The following is a 10,000-nucleotide window of genomic DNA, read 5'->3' on the forward strand; positions in this document are numbered from 1 at the left end:
AGGAGTAGCGATCGAGCGACGGGGGCTGTCGGTAGGCGGCCGCGGGTTGCATGTGTGCCCGGGACAGCACCCCCATCCAACCTAAGGGGTGTCCCCCGGGGGCCAGGGGGACCTCGTCCAGGTCGGCCGGGCGCTTCCAGACGCCTACCGACACCGGTCAGGTCGGCGAGGCTCCCGGCGGCCCCGAGCGGGACCACAGGTTGCGGAAGGCGTCCAAGTGAGCGGCGGCGAGAGGCGGAGGCCCCCGGGGTCGACTCCGCGGCCCCCGGGTCGGTGTGCGGGCCTCCAGAGCTCGATAAAGTAGTGGTGTCGCTAGCGGTCGAGAAGGCACTTTTCGACGCCTACTGCCACCCCCACATGGCGGTAGGTGTAAAATCGGAATAGACCGGACCAGGAATGTCGAGGGGGAAAAAAATGACAAAGTCCTGGTGTGCCTAGCCTACGAGAAGGCACTTTGCGACGCCTACCGACATCCCCATGTGGCAGTAGGCGTAAAACTGGAAAATCGCCGACCAGAAATGTCGCTTCGTATAATCGACGTTTTTTTTGACCACCATTTTCAGGTGTCGGAGGTGGGTCTGGACAAATACCAACACCATTTCTGGGGTTTTCCAGTTTGAAAGTTTTATAAAACATGTTCGGTAGGAAGCACACTTTGGTGTGTCGGTTCGTCGGAGCAGCGACTCTTTGCCTCGTGGTGGTCCGGAACGTCTCTACGGGCTTGTCGCAAAGGCGTCAGAAAGTGGCATCTCCGCCGCCTAGGGCTGTCACCGTTATCGCTGTCGCCCCGCGCTCCAACTTGTTTTGATCCGCCGCCTTCGTTCCTGCCAACCGTGCGCCCGCTCATCGTCGTTAGGTTATAATACGTGGTACGTGTGTGTGCTTCTCCGTGGACCTAGGGCTGCTCGACGTGTCGAACGATATGTTGGAACAACTAACGGCTCCTTTTCCTGGTTCCATAGTCGTCGTGGTACCCGCGTCGTCAGCCATATCTATGTCCACCATGTTTAGCCGATACGTTTGCTGCAGCTTCTGCTTCCGCCTCAGCGTTCGCCGCTCTCAGCCGCCGCTGTTGTTGCTGCCGTTCTGCCATTCAACCACTACCTGCGAATCTTTCGATGATCGGCCGAACGACCCATCGCTGTGCGACCGATAAATCCTCCGGATTAGGGAGAAACGCCGCCGCTCTCTGCCGCCGTCGAACGGAAAAACGTACATTGTAACGAACGAACGAACGAACGAACGAATTAACGAACGAGCGAACAAACAAACAAAAATAGCCGCGGGGGATGCACTATGTAGATCCTGATCCCCTTGTAACCATACGTACGTTGTTCGATGCTCTCCCGTCCTGGAAGTCGCCGCAGCAAACAGGAGGATGAGCAGCAGCAGGCGCCGCCGCCGTAACCGCCGCCTGCCTGCCGCCTCCTACTCCTGTCAGCGTCCGATCTCACAGCCGTGTGAACGTTCGCTGACACCCGATTTCTTTCCGTCTGGCAAAACCTTGGACGTCCCGCTCGCGGTACACGTGCTGCAGCGACTTCTCGTCCGACAACGCATAAGCGTCGACGTCTGCCGCCGCATCTTCTGATACGTGGACGGTGATAGCGCTAGTCCCTTCTTGCGCCACCTCCACCTTTGTTAGCGCCAAAGAAGATCGATCGAGCAGTCGTGGTCGCAGTCGATTAACCCGTTTTCACCGTCCGCAGTTCCCAAGCCGCCGATCAAGTCGTTGCTCTTCTTGTTCGTTCTTCCCATACCGTCGATTTGCACGGCTGCCGGATGAGCCATCCTCTGTCCGGCGAAGCGCTCACGTCAGTGATCGATACTTGCACCGACAGTCCTCCCGCTCGCGACTCGGTGCTCGAATCGGACTCGTTCGTTTTTATCTCGATGCGATTGTGAAAAGGGGGACCGGTCGTCAATGTCGTGTGTGTCGACGATGTTGTTCGCCCGGTCCGCCGCGTTGTTGTCGTTTTTTTTTTTTTTTTTTTTCCCCTAACGTTCGCCGTCGCACGGACGAAAGGGTGAGAAAAAAAAAAAGCTCGAAAAAGCCGCCCAAAAAAATCGGACCGAGGAGCCGCTTGCGAGAACGCGCCATGTGCACGTTGTCTCTCCTCGGTTTTCCGAGCACGAACACGACGCCGGTCGGTCGGTCGGTCGACGAAGGCGACGACGAAGGTGACGGGAAAATTTACGCCGCCGCTGCCCTGGTCCAGCTCCTCCCCGATGACGGCTGTGATGTTGACGTTGACGTTGGCGACGACGACGACGACGACGGAGACGACGACGACGACGAGACGGCATCGATGGCGACCACGATGACGACGACCTCGACGAGTTCAGTCTGCACCTTGACCTCCGATGTCCGTGTGCACTGCCGTCGTGCTGTTTGTCGTTTGTCGTATGTATCGCTGTCAAGGGTGCCGTTGTCGTTGTTGTTGTCGACGTTGTTGCTTGCTCTCTCGTCTCGGTCGGTTGGTACGTTGATGACGACGACGACGACGAAGACGACGACGACGACGACGAGACGGCATCGATGGCGACCACGATGACGACGACCTCGACGATTCCAGTCTGCACCTTGACCTCCGATGTCCGTGTGCACTGCCGTCGTGCTGTTTGTCGTTTGTCGTATGTATCGCTGTCAAGGGTGCCGTTGTCGATGTTGTTGTTGTCGACGCTGTCGTCTGTTCTCTCTTCTCGGCCGGCTGTGACGTGGACGTTGACGACGACGACGACGAGACGGAATCGATGGCGACCACGATGACGACGACCTCGGCGAGTTCAGTCTGCACCTTGACCCTCGATGTCCGTGTGCACTGCCGTCGTGCTGCTTGTCGTTTGTCGTATGTATCGCTGTCAAGGGTGCCGTTGTCGTTGTTGTTGTCGACGTTGGTCGCTTTCGTTCTTTGAGTCTCGGTCTCGGTCCAAGTCAGGGGAGAAACAAAAAAGAGGCCATCAGCGCGGGCAGCGCGCTTCTACTGACGGCGAACCTCCTCGAAAAACAAATAAACACGTGCCCGTCGTTGTAGTTGTCTGTCTTATGTCGGTCGGTCGGTCGGTCGGTCTGTCGTTCTGTCGAAACAAAGTCCCAAATTCCAACGATACCTGGTTGATCCTGCCAGTAGTCATATGCTTGTCTCAAAGCTTAAGCCATGCAAGTGTAAGTTCACGCCACGCATTAGAACGGGCGAAACCGCGAATGGCTCAGGAACCGGACCTAATCCTCGGGACCGTATTCCTCCTCGGAGGCGATGGATAACTGTGGCAATTCTAGAGCTAATACATGTGACACAGGCCGCGATCGGTCGGCGCGCCGTCGTCGCCACGCCTCGCGCGCTGGCACCCGCGTCGGCCGTTCCGGGTCGCGGCGCTACATATTAGACTGAGACCGATGCGCGTCATTCCGTCCTCCCGTCGTCGGCGTTCCCGCTCGCGGGTCCGTTCGGTGGCGGGGCTCATAGGGCGGCGCGCTCCGCTTTGGTGACTCTGGATAACTCACTGGTCGATCGCACGAGCTTTCACGCCCGGCGACGGGTCTCTCGAGGGTCCGCCCTATCAACTGTCGACGGTCGGTTAAGTGCCTACCGTGGTTACTACGGGTAACGGGGAATCGGGGTTCGATTCCGGAGAGGGAGCATGCGAAACGGCTACCACATCCAAGGAAGGCAGCAGGCGCGCAAATTACCCACTCCCGGCACGGGGAGGTAGTGACGAAAAATAACGACGCGGGACTCTGTCGAGGCCCCGCGATCGGAATGAGTACACTTCAAATCCGTTAACGAGGACCAACCGGAGGGCAAGTCTGGTGCCAGCAGCCGCGGTAATTCCAGCTCCGGTAGCGTATATTAAAGTTGTTGCGGTTAAAAAGCTCGTAGTCCGAACTCGGGTTCGTGGTCGCGCAAGCGGCCCCGGGGCGGCGGCGCCATCGTCCGTCGTTGACTTTGGTCGTCCGTTCGCATTCCCGGCCCTTTCCGCCGGTGTCAACCGCTAGCATACCCGCCACGCGGTCCTGCCGGCGAGGTGGACGAGGAGGTCGTGATCGGGATCCGGGAAAAAAAAAAACAAGTGGTCGTCGGTTCGGTTCCGGGAGTAGTCTAACGGGGGGGTGCTACGTGTGTGTGTTTGGGTGTGTTCATTCGCATCCCCGCACTCTGACCCCCGCGCTTCTCTCCCTCTCCCTTTCCGCGCGTTCCTCTTTTTTTTTGAACCCCCCGGTCCGCTCCGAGTCCCTGCTTCGTGTCTTGTCTGCGCGCGTGTTGCGGTCGGCGGTTTCTCCTCCAAGGGTGCTCTTAACCGAGTGTCCGCGGCGGCCGGTACGTTCACTTTGAAAAAATTAGAGTGCTCAGAGCGGGCTGTTCAAGCTTGCATACGATAAGCATGGAATGATGGAAGAGGGCCTCGTCTACGTCTGTCGGTCTCCGTCTACGGCGAGGCAATGATCGAAGGGAGCGGTCGGGGCCACTCGTATTGCGACGTTAGAGGTGAAATTCTTGGATCGTCGCAAGACGAACTGCAGCGATGGCGTGTGGCAAGCACGTTTTCCTCGATCAAGAGCGAAAGTCGGAGGTTCGAAGACGATCAGATACCGTCGTAGTTCCGACCGTAAACGATGCCGACCGGCGATCCGCCGGCGTTCGCTTCCATGACCCGGCGGGTAGCCTGCGGGAAACCAGAGTTCGGTTCCGGGGGGAGTATGGTTGCAAAGCTGAAACTTAAAGGAATTGACGGAAGGGCACCACCAGGAGTGGAGCCTGCGGCTTAATTTGACTCAACACGGGAAAACTCACCCGGTCCGGACACCGGTAGGATTGACAGATCGATAGCTCTTTCTCGATTCGGTGGGTGGTGGTGCATGGCCGTTCTTAGTTGGTGGAGCGATCCGTCTGGTTGATTCCGATAACGAACGAGACTCCGGCCTGCTAACTAGTGCGCCGATGTCAGTGATTTTTACGGCGGGCTCGGCGTCCTCCGTGGCGCTCGGGTCCGGGTCGGTTTTCTCACGCACTTCTTAGAGGGACGGGTGGCAGAAAGCCACACGAGGCGGAGCGATAACAGGTCTGTGATGCCCTTAGATGTCCGGGGCCGCACGCGCGCTACACTGGAGGTATCAGCGGGGACTTCGCCCCGGCCCGAGAGGGTTGGGAAACCTCTGAACCACCTCCCGTGATAGGGATCGGGGCCTGTAACCAACCCCGTGAACGAGGAATTCCCGGTAGGCGCGGGTCAACAGCCCGCGTCGATCACGTCCCTGCCCTTTGTACACACCGCCCGTCGCTACTACCGATCGAACGGTCCGGTGAGGTCCTCGGATCTGGCCGACGACGCCGCCGGGCAGTGCGCGACGTGTCCGTCACGACACTCGTGCATCTACGCCTCGGCGTTCGATGCCTGGAGAAGACGACCGAACCCGATCGTTTAGAGGAAGTAAAAGTCGTAACAAGGTTTCCGTAGGTGAACCTGCGGAAGGATCATTACCGTTTTCCCGTTCGAGACTGGTTTGTTGTTTTCCGGCCTACCTCCTCTGTCTGTCGGCGTCAACGCCTCGAATGCGCGCAAACAAACCTATAAAAGGCGGAGCGAGAGATAGATTTGTGGTGACGCGGAGGTTTTTAAAGCCCCAGCTCTTCTTGCTTGCTTCCGCGTCTTACCACCTGTTTGTTTTTTCGCCCACCGCAAGTGATGGCCGCTTCTTCTTTGCCTTGTCGCCGCTTTATCGTTTTTTGTTTTTTTTGCAGCCGCTGTGCCACCGCCGCTAGCTAAAAACAAACTACTCGCGACATTGCAATGCCGTCACGCCTCCTCGCACAGACCTCCTCGCACACTACTAAATCTATATAAACAAAAACTAATATAAAAAACCCAAGTGCTGAACCCTGGACGGGGGATCACTCGGCTCGTCCGTCGATGAAGAGCGCGGCCAGCCGCGAGAACTGATGCGAATTGCAGGACTCAGTGAACATCGACACCTCGAACGCACATTGCGGCCCCGAGATCCCTTGTCTCGGGGCCACGTCCGGTCGAGAGGCGGAACGTTACATGTCTTTCTCCGTTAACGAAACGACATCTTGCCGTCCCCGTGCCCGCCCGGTCCTCGGCACGGTGGTAACCGGGACGTCGCAGGAGCGAGTGACGAGGGGGAAGAAAAATAAAAAAAGAATTGACTCCTTTCAATGTCTTTTTTTTTTTTAAAACCCTCTCCGGCCTCCTCCTTCGTCTCCCGCTGGCAGACCGCGGAGTCTTTTCCCTTTTCGACCGCGTGAAGAAACACTGTGGAGGAGGAGCAGGAGGAGTCTGTCCGAAAGCAGCCGAAGGGAGAACAAAACAAAAAAAAAAGCACCGACCTAACCGACTGCCGACGTAAGCGCCGCCTGCTCGTCTCGCTCTCTGCCTCATGAAGGTGTCTCTCAGCGACGCCTCGAGCAGCGCGACGAGCACGGCCGTCGCACCGTAAAAAGGTGGCCGCGTCGTAGGCAACGTCGGATGGGGAGGACCCACGCTTTTTTTTTAATTGTTGGCTTCTTCATTTTCGGTCGGACGGGCGCTATATCGGCCAGCCGTCGTCACACGGAGGGTACCGATCGAGATTCCTCTCCTCCAAACACCACACTCTACTAAAAACCGCCGCCCTCGGCTCGGACGAGACGACCCGCTGAACTTAAGCATATCGCTAAGCGGAGGAAAAGAAACCAACCGGGATTCCCTTAGTAACGGCGAGTGAACCGGGAGAAGCCCAACGCCGAATCCCGTCGCAAGTTAAAGGCTTCGGGACGTGTGGCGCATGGGTCGAAGGCAGCCGTTCGTTTTCGTCTCGCATAGTTCGGAGTTCCCTCGATCGGGGCCGCCCGCGGCGGGTGCCAGGCCCATTCGGTGCGGACGGCGAGCGACGGCCTTCGATCCGAGAGTCGGGTTGCTTGGGAACGCAGCCCAAATCGGGTGGTAAGCTCCATCCAAGGCTAAATACCGGGACGAGTCCGATAGTCGACAAGTACCGTGAGGGAAAGTTGAAAAGAACTTTGGAGAGAGAGTTCAAGAGAACGTGAAACCGCCCAGGGGTAAACGGGTGGGACCGCTCACCGCGATCGCGGGGGGACTCAGTCCGGTGCTGCCTAGGCTCGAGCCCAAACTCGATGTGTGTTCTTGAAAGAGAGGCCGTCGCGGCACAGGTCGTCGTTCGTCGTGTCCGCGGGGAACTCGTTCTCCGCGGGCCAGCTTTTGTGCCCGCGTCGCCGACGAAGGAGACGGGCCGCGTGGATAGCGGGAAGGGAAACGTGGTGACGACCGCGGCGTCGGTAGGTGGCTGCGTCGGTTGGCTGCGACGGAGGGGACTCGTCCTCTCGATCGCTGCTGCCGCCGGGCCCTAACCCGCCGCATCCGTCGCCGCCGCTTCTTCTTTCCTCCTGCTCCCTCCGCGCGCGACTCCGCTGCACCCGTCCCCTTCTCATCGCTCGGCGTAATCATGGCGCGGGCGCTTCGGCGCGACCTCCGCGCGGCCGGCACCGGACGCACTTCCCCTCCGGTCCGTCGTCGCGACCCGTTCCCGGCGTGCAGGTCGAACACGCGGGTTTTTTTCCGTAGGCGGCAGGCGTTTCATCACCCTGAAAACCCCCGTCTTCCCACCTTGTGAAGTCGGGGGCCACCGGCCGTCGGGCCCGCGAACGTAACTGCCCCTTTCTGCCGGGAACGGAGGAAATCTGACACGATCCGTTACACGTGGCGAGCCGGTCCGTTTTGATCCCGCCGGAAGTCGCGTGCGGGCGACGCACTCTGTGTGTCGCTCCTTAGGCGCCCCACCGTCTCGGGCGCGTGCGCGATGAGAGGCGGGATAGGACTGGCGCGGCCTCGCCGTCACGCACCTCGCCGACGTTTCGGGTTCTTGTCGGGGGCAACCCCGCCCGCGCCCGTTTCCGTTTCCGGAGAGGTCGCTCGGCGACGCTTTTTTACTCGAGCCGCCCGCCACCCCGGGTCAGCGACGTGCATCGGCAACCCACCCGACCCGTCTTGAAACACGGACCGAGGAGTCCTGGCCGTTCGCGAGTCGTAGGGGCCACCTCTGACTAACCCCGAAGGCGAAGCGAAAGCGAGAGAGCGTGTAGGAGGGCGTCGATCGGGAGAGGTGTCGTGGCAAAGTCGTCCGGGGGTCGTCGGGGGGTGTCGTCGGTCTCGTGCCGTCGTCTTCTCCTCGCCTCACCCGCCTCCGAGCCGTGCCCGATCCCGCCGGCGCGGCGTTTTCGGCCTTCCGCCGTCGCTGCTGCGGTGCCCGCAACTTTTCCTTTTTTCTCTCTTCCCGAGAGAGATAGGAGAGGGAAGGCTCGTGGCTGACGTGCGGTTGTTTTTCCCTCCTCCCCGAGAGGGGACCGGCGCATCTTCCAAAAAGGGGAATTGCCGGGCGCCAGCTTCCATATCCTCCTTCCGCCCATCGGTGAGATCCCGCGGCTTGAACTAGTCCTATTTTGTCGTCGAGTTTAGGCGCTGCGCGCGGGCGCATCACCCCCGGGTCGGTTTCCCCTTTTTCCGAGTACGACTCGGCCGACTCTGGCGTAGCGAGCGACCAGGGACCCGAAAGATGGCGATCCACGCCCGGTCGGGATGAAGCCAGAGGAAACTCTGGTGGAAGTCCGAAGCGCCTCTGACGTGCAAATCGATCGTCGGAACCGGGTGTAGGGGCGAAAGACCAATCGAGCCGTCTAGTAGCTGGTTCCCTCCGAAGTTTCCCTCAGGATAGCTGGCGCTCGATCGTCGCAATTCCATCCGGTAAAGCGAACGATTGGAGGCCCCGGGGCCGTTCACGGCCTCGACCTACTCTCGAACTCGGAACGGGTGGAACGGGCCGACTCTCCCGAACGACGGAGCCGACCCATCCGGCCGCCGCCGCCAGCACGCTTCGCTGGGCGGTTGGTCACCTCGAATGCGAGTGCCAAGTGGGCCACTTTTGGTAAGCAGAACTGGCGCTGTGGGATGAACCAAACGTCCGGCTAAGGTGCCTAACGCGACGCCCATGAGATCCCCGAAAGGGTGTCGGTCGATATAGACAGCAGGACGGTGGCCACGGAAGTCGGAATCCGCTAAGGAGTGTGTAACAACTCACCTGCCGAATCGACCGGCCCCGAAAATGGATGGCGCTGGAGCGACGGACCGATGCCGGACCGTCGCGGCGAGGAGCGATGAACTTTCGCGCCGAAACGATGCCGCGACGAGTAGGAGGGCGCCGCGGCGAGCACGGAAGCCTAGGGCGCGAGCCCGGGTGGAGCCGACCGCGGGTGCAGATCTCGGTGGTAGTAGCAAATATTCGAACGAGACCTTCGAAGACCGAAGTGGAGAAGGGTTCCGTGCCAACGGCGGTCGAGCACGGGTCAGTCGGTCCTAAGACGCGGGCGAAAGTCTTCCCGAAAGGCGCCGGATCCGTTATGAAAGTGAAAGGAAAGCGAATCGAATCGAATCGAATCAAAAGCCCAAACAAAAAAAAAGCGGCCGGCCTCCCGTCGAAAGGGAATCGGGTTAATATTCCCGAACCCGGACTCGGAGAGGGCCCGGGGGTGGCGACGCTGTCGGCAGCGATGTCGGCGGCGCCCGTCGCTTCCCGGGCGAAACCGCGGTGACGCAAGCGAGCCCGGAGACGTCGCCGGGAGCCCCGGGAAGAGTTCTCTCTTCTTCGTAAAGGACCATGTCCGTGGAATCGGCTCGTCCGGAGATACGGAAAAGGTACCTGTAGAGCGCCGCGGCTCGGGCGGCGTCCGGTGCGCTTTCGGCGGCCCTGGAAAATCCGGGTCCGGTTTTCGCAGCTCTCGAGTCGGTCCGTACCCACCATCCGCAGCAGGTCTCCAAGGTGTACAGCCTCTCGTCGATGGCATCAATGTAGGTAAGGGAAGTCGGCAAAATGGATCCGTACCTTCGGAAGAAGGATTGGCTCCGAGGACCGGGTCGGTCGGGCCGTGCCCGCGCGAAGCGAGGAACCGGTACGGGGCTGTAGCGTTCGCTCCGTTCGCGCTTTGCGGCG

At 59.9% G+C, this 10,000-nt stretch overlaps 2 non-coding genes and 1 pseudogene across 2 annotated transcripts in view; all 3 read left to right on the plus strand.

Moving 5' to 3' along the window:
- The first annotated feature begins 3,108 nt into the window (after positions 1-3,108).
- On the plus strand, positions 3,109-5,480 carry LOC145276106 (small subunit ribosomal RNA; annotated as a pseudogene).
- A 395-nt stretch (positions 5,481-5,875) lies between these two features.
- LOC145276101 (5.8S ribosomal RNA) lies at positions 5,876-6,033 on the plus strand. Its single transcript, XR_013867836.1, has one exon. It is a non-coding gene; the product is annotated as a 5.8S ribosomal RNA (ribosomal RNA).
- A 595-nt stretch (positions 6,034-6,628) lies between these two features.
- The window catches only part of LOC145276102 (large subunit ribosomal RNA), a 5,724-nt gene continuing 2,352 nt past the window's right edge, over positions 6,629-10,000 (plus strand). Inside the window, exon 1 of the ribosomal RNA XR_013867837.1 lies at positions 6,629-10,000. This exon is cut by the window's right edge and continues 2,352 nt beyond it. This is a non-coding gene — a ribosomal RNA (large subunit ribosomal RNA).

This window comes from Euprymna scolopes, unplaced genomic scaffold (genome assembly GCF_053919585.1).
Source record: "Euprymna scolopes isolate OS-2025 unplaced genomic scaffold, ASM5391958v1 sca720, whole genome shotgun sequence".
NCBI lineage: Eukaryota > Metazoa > Mollusca > Cephalopoda > Sepiida > Sepiolidae > Euprymna > Euprymna scolopes.